Here is a 12,500-nt window from a genome sequence, read left to right as displayed (position 1 = left end):
GGGGGGGGGGAGAGAGAAGGAGAGAGAGAGAGAGAGAAATGGAAAGAGACAGAGACGAGCAGAGATAGGGCGATAACATCAGAAAGGTAGAAAGAAAGCATCAGAAAACGCCCTTCCGACAATAGATGAAATCGTTACTTAAAAACAGATGCAAATTCCTTATCTCATTTTAAACCCAATATCAGAGAATCCCCACATTCTTATTACAGTTCACCTCCTAAAACTTTTATACTTGACGTTGACATATAATCAAGTAGTGCGTCCCGCATTTAAATCGATTTAGTGTCCTCAATAATTTCACTTTCAAACATGTGCGAACTCCCACTCGCGCGAGTTGTTAGACCAGCGAATCCCTATACTCTAATGGTTTTCCTTCTCCAACTTTTCTACTTGAACGCCATCTCCAGCTGCGAGGCTGTGTCATGCGTCCGACATCTATTCCTACCTCGTGCACCCAATTTTACGCTAAAACATATGCAAAATTCCTGATCGTGTTGAAATCCAAAAAATTCCTGTGCACTTGTAATATTTTTCCACCTCAAATTTTTCTTCTGGATGTCTTCACAAACTCTGCGTTTATCTGTGTGAGCTAGGCGTCCTCACATTTATACGTATCCGGTGTCCTCAATTTCTTGCCGAGCTGTGGATCAATTCGAACAGAACAAACGACTGAACAAAAAAAGTGCACACTAAAAGAAAGGCGCGATGAAAGTAAGAAAGAAAGAAGGAAGGAAGGGACGAAATGGAAGCAGATAACACCCCGCTGGAAGTATGCAGAGAGCCACTTGACAACAGTACAGATGCATACACCTCATCTCTTCGGTTTCCTAAATAGTTTATGACACTTTTTTCTCCTCAATCTTTTCTTTTTGACGTCGTCGCAAGCTGTGCGTCGGTGTCTGTCTGCAGGGGCCCCGCATTTAAACCTCCCCAGTGTCCTCAATTTCTGGCACCGCTGCACGATAGCTACTATCGCTAATTTTGTTTCCTCACGTCCAACTCCTCAGTCTGCCTGACGTCGTCTGCAGTTGTGCGTCTGTGTCAAGCGTCCCCGCATTTATAACTATCTAGTGTCCCCAAATTCTGGCAGAGCTGCGCAACAGTTCCTCCCGCTACCTTTCCTTCTCGAAATTCTCTGCTCGACGTCGTCTGCAACTGTGCGTGTGGTCCGTGTCAAGCGTCCCCGCATTTATAACTATCTAGTGTGTACTCCATTTCTGACAGAGCTGCGCGACAGGTCCTCCCGCTCCTAAAACCCCTAGCGACAGAAACCTGAGCTCTCGTAACGTCGATTATTCTTCAACGACAACACATTTCAACACCTCCACCCCCCCCCCCCCCACTCACACACACACACACACACATTCAAGTTTCCTCCAGCCTCTCCAATTGTTTCTCCTTATGCTGCAGGAATCTCTTGTTATATTCGCCCCCCTCCCCCCCCCCCCCCCCCACCACACGCCTTCTCCGGGGTGGGAGGTGTCAACCTCAGCCACGAACGTTACCTCCTTAATTCATGAACTTCGGCATCGTGTGCCTCTCTCTCTCTCTCTGTCTCTCTCTCTCTCTCTCCCTCTCTCTTTCTCTCTCTCTTTCGTTTTTTCTCTGTCTCTCTCTCTCTGTCTCTGTCTCTCTCTCTGTCTCTGTCTCTCTCTGTCTGTCTCTTTCTCTCTCTCTTTCTGTCTCTCTCTCTCTCTTTCTGTCTCTGTCTCTCTTTTTCTCTGTCTCTCTTTCTCTCTCTCTCTCTCTCTCTGTGTCTGTCTCTCTCTGTTTCTCTCTCTGTCTCTCTCTCTTTCTCTCTCTCTGTCTTTCTTTTTTTTTTCTCTCTCTCTCTATCTCTCTCTGTGTCTGTCTGTCTCTCTCTCTCTCTCTCTCTCCCTCTCTCTTTCTCTCTCTGTCTCTGTCTCTCTCTCTCTCTCTCGCTCTCTGTCTGTTTCTGTCTCTCTCTTTCTGTCTCTCTCTCTTTCTGTCTCTGTCTCTCTTTTCCTATCTCTGTCTCTCTTTCTCTCTCTCTCTCTCTCTCTGTGTGTCTCTCTCTGTCTCTCTCTCTCTCTCTCTCTGTTTCTCTCTCTGTTTCTCTCTCTGTGTCTGTCTCTTTCTCTGTCTGTCTCTATCTCTGTCTCTCGCTTTAATTTAAATGCAACCTCCGCTGATTTATCTTGTCCATTTTGTTGTGGCAGTGTTGAAGATGAAGTCCACTTTGTTTTAGTATGCCCTAAATATGCTGAGTTAAGAGAATATATTCCACGAAACTACACTAGAATCCCATCATTGTTTAACCTTCGCCGGTCGTCGTGGGTCCGTGTGGACCCAGAAGGGTGTTTAATTGCAAATATCTCTTAAACCAGTTGGACATTTTTAATGAGCTTTTATGAATGCCTCAGACACCTAAAAAACTCTTATGTCCTAAAAGATCATTAAATTTCAGCGAGAAGTAATTATAAAACCAAAGGTCAAATTTACACTACACACGGGCCGTGTGGACCCATGTTTCTCAAACTGAAGGAACTTACATAAAAACTGGAGAGAGAAGTCACAAACCTTCAGGTATTGGCTCTAAACATAATTTTCTGCAATCTGTTTAATTTTGGAGTTAATAAGCAAGTCACGTGGAGCGAAATTAATACATAACAATGTGGGTCTACACGGCCCCACGACGCCTACAGAAGGGTATTCAGGTTTTTTCTTCTTTGAGAAGCTTTAGTCTGCACGGTAATAATTAAATTACTTCTCGCGGAAATTTAACCACGGCGTCTGCGGAAGGGGATGCGCGTTTTTGCTTCTTTGGAAAGCATATGGGTCCACGGAAAGGTATGCATATTTTTCCTTCTTTGAGAAGCATGGGTCCGCACGGCCCCAAGATGTCTTCCGTGTGTAGTCGATAACCGGGTCGGGCGAAGGTTAAATTAACCATGCTGTTTTCAAACACTAGTAAGCCGCTCTTGCTACGTTTTTCCACATTTGTCATGAAGGCGCTTTCCATTCGTAATCCATAATCCGTGAACGAAACAGGGCGATATATACTAGCGGAAAAAAAGTTAAGGACGGTTCACACACGCAATCACAGCAAAAGAACGAATGAACATATCGTACGGAAATTTGGAACACGTTTACTTCAGTCAATGTGCAACGCAACTGCAAAATTTGGGTTTATTTCATCGAGCCGATTCGGTTATTCATGTCCACAAACAGCAGAGGGGTCACAAATAAACATAACAAGTCTTTCATGAGGTCAATAATGGGTGTGTCCGCCACGTTTGCGCTCAAGTTCACCACACCTTGACCGCATAGAGTTCATAAGCTTCGTGAAAAAGGCCTGTGGAATGGCCTGCCACTCCTGTTGGAGCATCTGCAGCAGCTGCTGCAGGTATCTGGGAGGCTGGTGGTTGGCCCTCACCTGCCTGTCCAGTTCGTCCCATACATGCTCTATGGGGTTCATGTCTGGCGAACAGGCAGGGAAATCCATCCTGACGACCCCGGTTTGCTGGATGTAGTCGTTGACAAGCCTGGCCCTGTGAGGAGTAGCATTGTCATCCTGAAACACGGCGTTTGGGCCAATCTGCTGCAGGGTCGGCAAGACAATAGGGGCGAGAATTTCGTCCCTGTAGCGTTGACCAGTGAGATTCCCGACCACATGGTACAGGGGGGTGCGTTGATGAAGGCTGAAGCCCCCGCCGAAGGCCACCCCCTCATGCACTGTGTCGTCTTCATAACGCTCGCCCTCACGCCTCCAGACCTTGCGCCGGCCGTCAGAATGGTACAGGTTGAACCTGGACTCGTCACTGAATAGGACCTGAGCCCAGTCCCGGCGCGTCCATCTCAAGTGGCGGCGACTCCAGGCCAGACGAGCCCGGCGATGAGCCTGTGTCAGCAGGGGACGCACAGCAGGACGACGACTCCGCAGCCGGGCGTCACTGCAGGCGGTTGCCGATGGTCCTCTCACTAACGTAGATGTTAGTGGCCTCCCGTAACTGCCCTCTGATGACCTTGCAGGTGGTGGCCCGGTGCTGCAGCGCCTGCCGTTGGATGAAACGATCTTCCCTAGGAGTAGTCTTTTTGGGGCGACCCGACCTGGGCCTCTCCTCGACATTGTTTGTCGTCTGGAACCGTTGATTCAGCCTTACAATGACTGAATGCGATACCCCAAGTTGCCTGGCCACTTCGCACTTGGATACGCCGTCGTGGAGCCAGGCAATTGCTCTTCTTCGGTTGAATGTTGTCAGTTTCCGTCTGGCAGGCATGGTGAGGAGATGGCAGCTCGCAGAAAATCGGCGGCTTATAAAGCCGAGTTCGTGATCACAATTCACACTCGAAGGATTGTACTTGCATGTGCACAACAATTTTGCCATGTTACCTGCCTTATTCTACCCGTGCGCACGCCAAACAACAGCCTACTTTTTGGCGATTTTGCTATTTTAGTCACGTGCTGCAGCTCTGCGCCCGGGAGTCCCGTGCAGTTTTCCTGCTAACACAGCATAACCTACCCATTGGTGTGTAGCATGCGACAGCCATTTGATTTTGCTGACGAAAGAACAGGATGTTTTAAACAAATGAAAGTCAGTGGGGAAATCAGTGGCCCGTCCCTAACTTTTTTCCGCTAGTATAGTAGGATGTTCTTGTTTTTGTTCACTATGTGCATTTGTATGCTGGTGCTTGAGATGTGCTCATCTCCATGAAAAGGGCCCAAGGCCTACTCATTAAAACATTCAGACTTCAGACTTCAGACTTCTCTCTCTCTGTCTGTCTCTCTCTCTCTGTCTTCTCTCTCTGTCTCTCTCTCTTTCTCTCTCTCTCTCTCTCTCTCTCTCTCTTTCTCTCTCTCTCTGTCTCTCTCTCTCTCTCTGTCTCTCTATCTCTCTCTCTCTGTCTGTCTCTCTCTCTGTCTGTCTCTCTCTCTCTCTCTCTCTCTCTCTCTCTCTCTCTCTCTCTCTCTCTCTCTTTCTCTCCTCTATTTTGGTCAGTCTCTTAACCCACCTGAATGTACCTGTCTGATCTACCCCACACTCCTCCCCCTACCCACACACCCTCCTGCCGAACTGACCTCACCATTTCCGTGAGAGAAAAAAAATGTGAACTAGTGTCGTTTTAAATGGATGTCAGCTGTACTGTTACAAGTTTCAAAGTATTGATTCGCAGTGTTCACTCCTGTCTTGGACTCTGCAACAGGCGGACACGCAAGGTAAATGTTGCTTCTGCGACAATAATCTACGGTTTCAGAATCTTTCCGGTTACTGTCTCTTTACAATCTTTGTGAGCTGGTCGTCAGTTGCAGGTTTAGAAGTGTAAGAACCCGACTGACCTACCCCCCCCCCCCCCTCCCCCAACCCACCCTCCATCATTTTCTCCGCCCCACACCACCCCCCATTTACCAAAATGAAAGAAAAGAAACCGAATTCCGAAACAGAGAGACTGCTGACGTTCCAAATAAAAAATAACAAAGATTTTAAAAAAATCAAAATTACCCTTTGCTCAACTTTTTTTTTGTAACTTTAAAAAAAAATTGAAAACAGAGCGGAAAAAGGTTGACAATCGTGAAAACGGTCTTCTAAATCTGTGTTAGCTGTACGGTTACATGTCTGAAAGTATTGATTCGCTGCGTTCACTCTTGCCTTAAACATCATGGTGGCAGACGGGCATTTCAAGGTCATGGAGCTTCTACAAGGACAATTTGGATGCGTTGAACATCTTGAACGTGTGTCCTTGGTAGCCGCAATGTAAAACGGGCAATCCTGTCCGTGTAAAGGAGTATACGTAGGCTCACCAACTCAGAACTGGCGATCCTTTTTGCACGGGATGCGGATATCCCTCCCAAGACTGGATCTGAGGGGGGGGGGGGGGTGGGGGGTGCCTCCTTGGTTCATTTCTTAAAAAGCCACGACATTCATTCATCTCAAAATTCTGACTGTGCGAAGAGTACAATCAGGTTTTTAAAGTGTTGTATGTGACCAAGTTGAGGGTTGGTCTTATCTCATGTAAAAGTCTTGTATGTGACCAAGTTGAGGGTTGGTCTTATCTCATGTAAAAGTCTTGTATGTGACCAAGTTGAGGGTTGGTCTTATCTCATGTAAAAGTCTTGTATGTGACCAAGTTGAGGGTTGGTCTTATCTCATGTAAAAGTCTTGTATGTGACCAAGTTGAGGGTGGTCTTATCTCATGTAAAAGTCTTGTATGTGACCAAGTTGAGGGTTGGTCTTATCTCATGTAAAAGTCTTGTATGTGACCAAGTTGAGGGTTGGTCTTATCTCATGTAAAAGTCTTGTATGTGACCAAGTTGAGGGTTGGTCTTATCTCATGTAAAAGTCTTGTATGTGACCAAGTTGAGGGTGGTCTTATCTCATGTAAAAGTCTTGTATGTGACCAAGTTGAGGGTTGGTCTTATCTCATGTAAAAGTCTTGTATGTGACCAAGTTGAGGGTTGGTCTTATCTCATGTAAAAGTCTGGCCAGAGCCGAGACAGTCAGCTAACTGTTCAAACGGGAGGGAGTGTACCTTTAAAATAAAAACACAAACACACGCACTCACACACACACACACACACACACCCGCGCACACACACACACACACACACACACCCGCGCACACACACACACATACACACCCGCGCACACACACACCCGCGCACACACACACACACCGGCGCGCACACACATCGTCATGTATACACGGAACAGAGAGAAACGCTGAACAAATAAAAGGAACAATCAACTTCCCTCGTCAATATAGCCTCAATCCCTGTCAATCTCTGTCCCTACGCCCCCCCCCCCCCCCTCTCTCTCTCTCTCTCTCTCTCTCTCTCTCTCTCTCTCTCTCTCTCTCGATTGTTTCTGATGACTTTCTGAATGTACCCCATTACTCTATATTCAGGCGTGACAGCGTGAGACCGCAGCAAACTGGCCTCGCCGCCTATGTACATGAATCGTTAGTTAATTACACTCACCGTAGACCCGATTTGGAAGCTGAGAATGTTGAGTGCCTGTGGCTTGAAATCAAAATTAATAAGTCTACCCCTCTGCTCGTGGGTTTCCTGTATAGAAACCCTGCTGCATTGTCAAACTGGACAGATGATTTCATCAACCTCATGGACAGTATCAAGAGCCAAAATAAGCCTATATTAATATTAGGCGACTTCAATATCGATTTGCATAAACCACAGACAGCTTGGTGCACAACTTTGTCCCTCTTTGGCCTTCAACAACTAGTTGAAACGTCAACAAGAATAACTGCATCAACAGCGACATTAATTGACCATATATACACGGATAACAAAACAATGGTTTCGAATGTTAATGTGGTTAATTCTGGCATTAGTGATCATTACGTGACTTGCTGCTCATGGAACTATATAATCCCAAAATGTCAGAAAAAAGGACACACAACCATCGAATATCGGAGCTTTAAAAAATTTCACGAGTCTAAGTTTTTCATAGACTTATCTTCAAGCTCCGTTCCATGATGTGTTTAATTGTACTGAGGCTGAGGAGGCGCTTAATTGTTTCTCACGTATATAATAATAATAATTCTCTTTATTTATATAGCGCCTTATCCGAAGTTCAAAGCGTTTTATGCTGTGTGAGATGGACTTTTTTACACAATATGTCACGCATTCACATCGACCAGCAAACCTCAAGCCTGTTAGGCGAATGTTCACCTTTCGCGGCCTTTATTCCAAGTCACACGGGTATTTGATGGACATTTTTATCTATGCCTATACAATTTTGCCAGGAAAGACCCTTTTGTCAATCGTGGGATCTTTAACGTGCACACCCCAATATAGTGTACACGAAGGGACCTCGGTTTTTCGTCTCATCCGAAAGACTAGCACTTGAACCCACCATCTAGGTTAGGAAAGGGGGGAGAAAATAGCGGCCCGACCCAGGGTCGAACACGCAACCTCTCGATTCCGAGCGCAAGTGCGTTACCACTCGGCCACCCAGTCCACACTCATGGACAGTATACTCTACCCGATTGTTGACAAGCATGCCCCTCTGAGGCAACACCGAGTAAAATCCCCTACATTACCACCATGGCTTACTCCTGAGATTGTAGAAGCTATGGCACTACGTGATTTTTTGAAGGAAAATCAAAGGAAATCAGAATTTAAAGCACAACGCAATAGAGTTACCGAGTTAGTACGCCAGGCAAAAAGTAATCATTTTCATAAATTGGTTGAAGACAAAAAAGATGTTGCCACGCTTTGGCAAGCCATAAATGAAGTGTTAGGTAAATCCCAGAGAAGAAATAGCAGATTATATAGCGCCATTTCTCCTGAAAAATTCAATGAGCACTTTCTGTGTTTGGCTGATCGATTGAAACAATAAAAAAATGTAAATGAAGAAGTCGAGGATGGGGACTCCCTATTGTTTAGATTAAAAGAATTTTGCATTTATAAATTGAAATCACAAGATTCATTCTCTATCCCAACTATTGCCGGACATGAAGTTGGAAAATCTATAGAAAACCTTCAAAATAATAAATCCATGGGGCCCGACAAAATCCCCCCGTCGTTGCTTAAATTAGCCCTACCGTACATAGTGGAATCCCTAACGTATGTGTATAATCTTTGCATTGAACAAAATATTTTTCCTGATGCATTTAAAACGGCAAAGGTCGTTCCACTTCCTAAAAATAAAGATGTGTCTGACCCTAATAACTTCAGGCCAATTTCATTGCTTCCTATTTTATCAAAGCCTTTAGAGAAGCACATACAGAAGCATCTTCTGAACTACATGGAAAGGTGCAAATTATTTCACAACTTTCAATCTGGGTTTCGTCCAAAACATTCCTGTAGTACAGCTCTTTCATCACTATGTGATAACTGGCTATCGGCAATTAATCGTTCGGACATATCAGGGGCTGTATTTCTTGATTTTAAAAAAGCTTTTGATCTTGTAGATCACACATTACTTTTACATAAACTCGCATTGTACGTGAACAATCCCGCAACGTGTTCATTCTTTAAATCATATCTTGTCAACAGAACACAGTATGTTTCTATAAACGGTAAAACATCTCCCAAAGGATGTTTAAAGAGTGGAGTCCCCCAGGGGTCAGTTTTAGGGCCTATTTTGTTTTGTGTATTCATTAATGACCTCCCCCTTCATATATCTAATTCCAAAGTTAAAACGGAATTTTTTGCAGATGATTCGACGCTTCACACAAGCTGTAGGACTGTTCAAGAAATTGAAATTTCCTTACAGTCTAGTCTGAATGAAGTCAACAGTTGGTGTAACCAGAATTTTATGATAGTGCACCCAGGAAAGACAAAAAGCATGATTATTACAACAAGACAAAAACACCAGTCACGACCTCTTAAGTTAAATATTTCTCTGGAATCACAACCTGTTCAGCAGGTAACGGAACATCGTGTTTTAGGTGTGATAGTCGATCAAGAATTAAAATGGCAATCTCATGTACATTATATTTGTCAAAAAGTATCCAAGAATTTGTTTCTGCTATCAAAGTTAAAGCAATATGTTGATATCGCAACACTAAAACTATTTTATCATGCCCACATCTTATCCCATATTAATTACGCATCAACTCTTTGGGATGGCGTCTCTGATATTCACATGAAAAAGTTAAACTCTCTACATCGTCGGGCAGCTAAAATCATGTTAAATGGTCCACAATTATCAGCTGATTTGAAGTTAAAGAATCTAAACTACCTGCCGCTAGTTAAACAGTTACAGTTTAATAAGACTGTAATGATGTATAAAGTATATCATGGCGAAGTGCCCATCTATATTCAGGACCTATTTCACAGAGTCACCGAAAGGTACGGGTCTATCAATTTTCTACCACCAATACCCAGGATTGATTTGTTCAAAACTAGTCAAGCCTTCTCTGGCGCTATGGTGTGGAACTCCATTCCGTCTGTAATAAGATCATTAACCTCACTAAAGAGTTTTAAAAAAGCTCTGCATAATCATTTTTTGTCTACCTAGATGGCTATACTAGTCTTAACACGTGCACGTAGCTGTCAACAATTGGCAAAGCTTTATGAAATACACAAATATGTTCTTTATTATATGTATTATGTGGAATTTATGTTGCGATTTTACATCATCATCATCAACATCAACATCATCATCATCATCATCATCATCATCATCATCATCATCATCATCATCATCATCATCATCATCATCATCATCATCATCATCAACATCTTCATCATCATCATTTACACCATATAATCATTATTAGCATTAGTGTAAACGTTGGTATCGTGTGAATTTTACCGTCGATCACTTTACATGTGTAACCTCAATTAACATGTTGCATGTTTCGCTTTCGATTTGTATGTTGCTTACTTTGTCATGTTGTTGTTTATGTTTATTTGCTTGTTTGCTTACTTGTCGATTGTTTGCTGATTCGTTCGTTTACTTTGTTTATTTGTCATGTTGCTTTACTTGTTTATCATTTATTAGACATTTGTATTAGAAGTAAGGACCGGTTGTAAGAAAAGGCGTCGCCTTAAACCTCTATCCTTGAAAAATAAAGTTCCATCATCATCATCATCATCTCTCTCTCTCTCTCTCTCTCTCTCTCTCTCTCTCTCTCTCTCTCTCTCTCTCTCTCTCTCTCTGCAAAAGACCTGTGTTATACGGGGTTCCCCAGGGTCCTTGGTCTTTTCCCTGTATATTAATGATCTTCCTCTTAGTATTAATGATGACTGCGAACTCTTTGCTGACGATACGACCCTACACACTACTGATAAAAAAATTAGACAAAGTTTATTCATCGTTGCAGAACAGTGTAGATGATCTCATTCATTGGACGGAGTATAACCACATGAGTCTTCACCCTAAAAAGACCAAATACATGTTAATAACAACAAGACAAAAGAGACAAAACATACGAAACAATCCTCATTCCATATTAATTGGTAACGACGCAATAGAGGAGGTAGGAGATCATAAAGTTTTGGGAGTAAATATCGATAATAATTTGTCTTGGGCCCATCATGTTCGGTCTGTATGTAAAACAATGTCCAGAAAAATATATCAGTTAAATAGAATTAAACACTTTCTAGATCAGCACTCAAGTGTCCAAAATGTCACTGTCACTGTTCATTTACAGCAATATAAAACAGCGAAGAGAAGTCAAAAGATAGCAATTAGCAAGTGTAAGCTAGAGTGGAAATAAATCACAATTAGCAAGCGCTAGCACAATGAGGTATTTACACGAAGAACAACACAACAGGAAGTGGCGGTCGTGTTTGTCAATGCGACCAGGTCGACTTTCTAAAATGAGAGATAAGAGAGACAGAGACAGAGAGACAGAGACAGAGAGACAGAGAGACAGAGACAGAGAGACAGAGAGACAGAGACAGGCAGACAAGACAGACAGGCAGACAGACTGAGACGGAAAGCGCCTGACAGAATAAGGGACAAAAAAAGTCAGAGAGAGTGGCATACAGCCTGACATTTTGTATTAAGGTATACATGACGTGGCAAAGAGAAGGAAATGTGGGCGGGTGGTTTCCGAACATTGTTGTTGCAAAAGGCACAAGCCGGGTATTGCGAAATCGTAGTTGACATACTTACCTACCTGTCACAATCTCGAAAAACCCAGAAGAAGAAAAATGCATCCTCCTCCACCCCAAGGTCTCTGTCTCTGTCTCTGTCTCTGTCTCTCTCTCTCTCTCTCTCTCTCTCTCTATCTCACTGCCTCTCTCTCTCAGTCTCTTTCCCCCTCTCTGTCTCTCTGTCTCTGTCTCTCTCTGTCTCTCTCTCTCTCTCTCTCTCTCTCTCTCTCTCTCTCTCTCTCTCTCTCTCTCTCTCTCTCTCTCTCTCTCTCTATGCCACAACCCTCGAAAAATAAAATTTGATTTGATTTGATTTGATTTGATCAGTCTCTCTCTCTCTTTCTTTCTTTCTCTCTCTCTCTCTCTCTCTCTCTCTCTCTCTCTCTCTCTCTCTCTCTCTCTCTCTCTCTCTCTCTATCTATATATATATATATATGTCTCGCTCGCTCGCTCTCTCACTCCCTCCCTCCCTCCCCCTACCCCTCTCTCTCTTTCTCTTCGCTCTTAAACGATTCATTGCGGTCTACATTTCGCTGACTGTAGAGTTTTAACACCGGGGGAAGTTTCAAATCGTCGATTTGTGTCGTCTGAATTGTCGCTGATGAATGTTTGCGAGCGACATATGCAACTCGCCCACACATTTTTGGAGAGTTCATGATGGGGGGAGTGAACTCGGACCAAAAAAAACAAAAAACCACACAGACAAAAAGAAAGCAACACACAAAAAAGACACAAAATAAAACGTATATATATGTATCAAGTTATATTTTGTGTCTCTAGGCCAGGATTGTGTGCACGGTGGAAAGCTCATTGGCACGCATACGCGTAAGCACGATTGTACGCTGGTAGCCGAGCACGTATGCACACACACTACGCATGCACGCACATATGCACGCACATTATGCACTCACGCACACATGCACAACGCCACATATACACACACGCGTGAGCACGCACACACGCGCGCACG

General features: G+C 43.8%; 1 protein-coding gene across 1 annotated transcript in view; it reads left to right on the top strand.

Annotated features, from left to right (window-relative positions):
- LOC138950906 (calexcitin-2-like) overlaps window positions 1–12,500 on the top strand; it is a 57,717-nt gene that overhangs the window by 36,474 nt on the left and 8,743 nt on the right. The gene's annotated exons all lie outside the window — the stretch shown is intronic.

The sequence above is a fragment of the Littorina saxatilis genome, linkage group LG16 (genome assembly GCF_037325665.1).
Source record: "Littorina saxatilis isolate snail1 linkage group LG16, US_GU_Lsax_2.0, whole genome shotgun sequence".
NCBI classification, from domain to species: Eukaryota; Metazoa; Mollusca; class Gastropoda; order Littorinimorpha; family Littorinidae; genus Littorina; species Littorina saxatilis.
The sequence above is the reverse complement of the archived record's forward strand: the minus strand, read 5'-3'. Positions and strand labels throughout refer to the sequence as shown.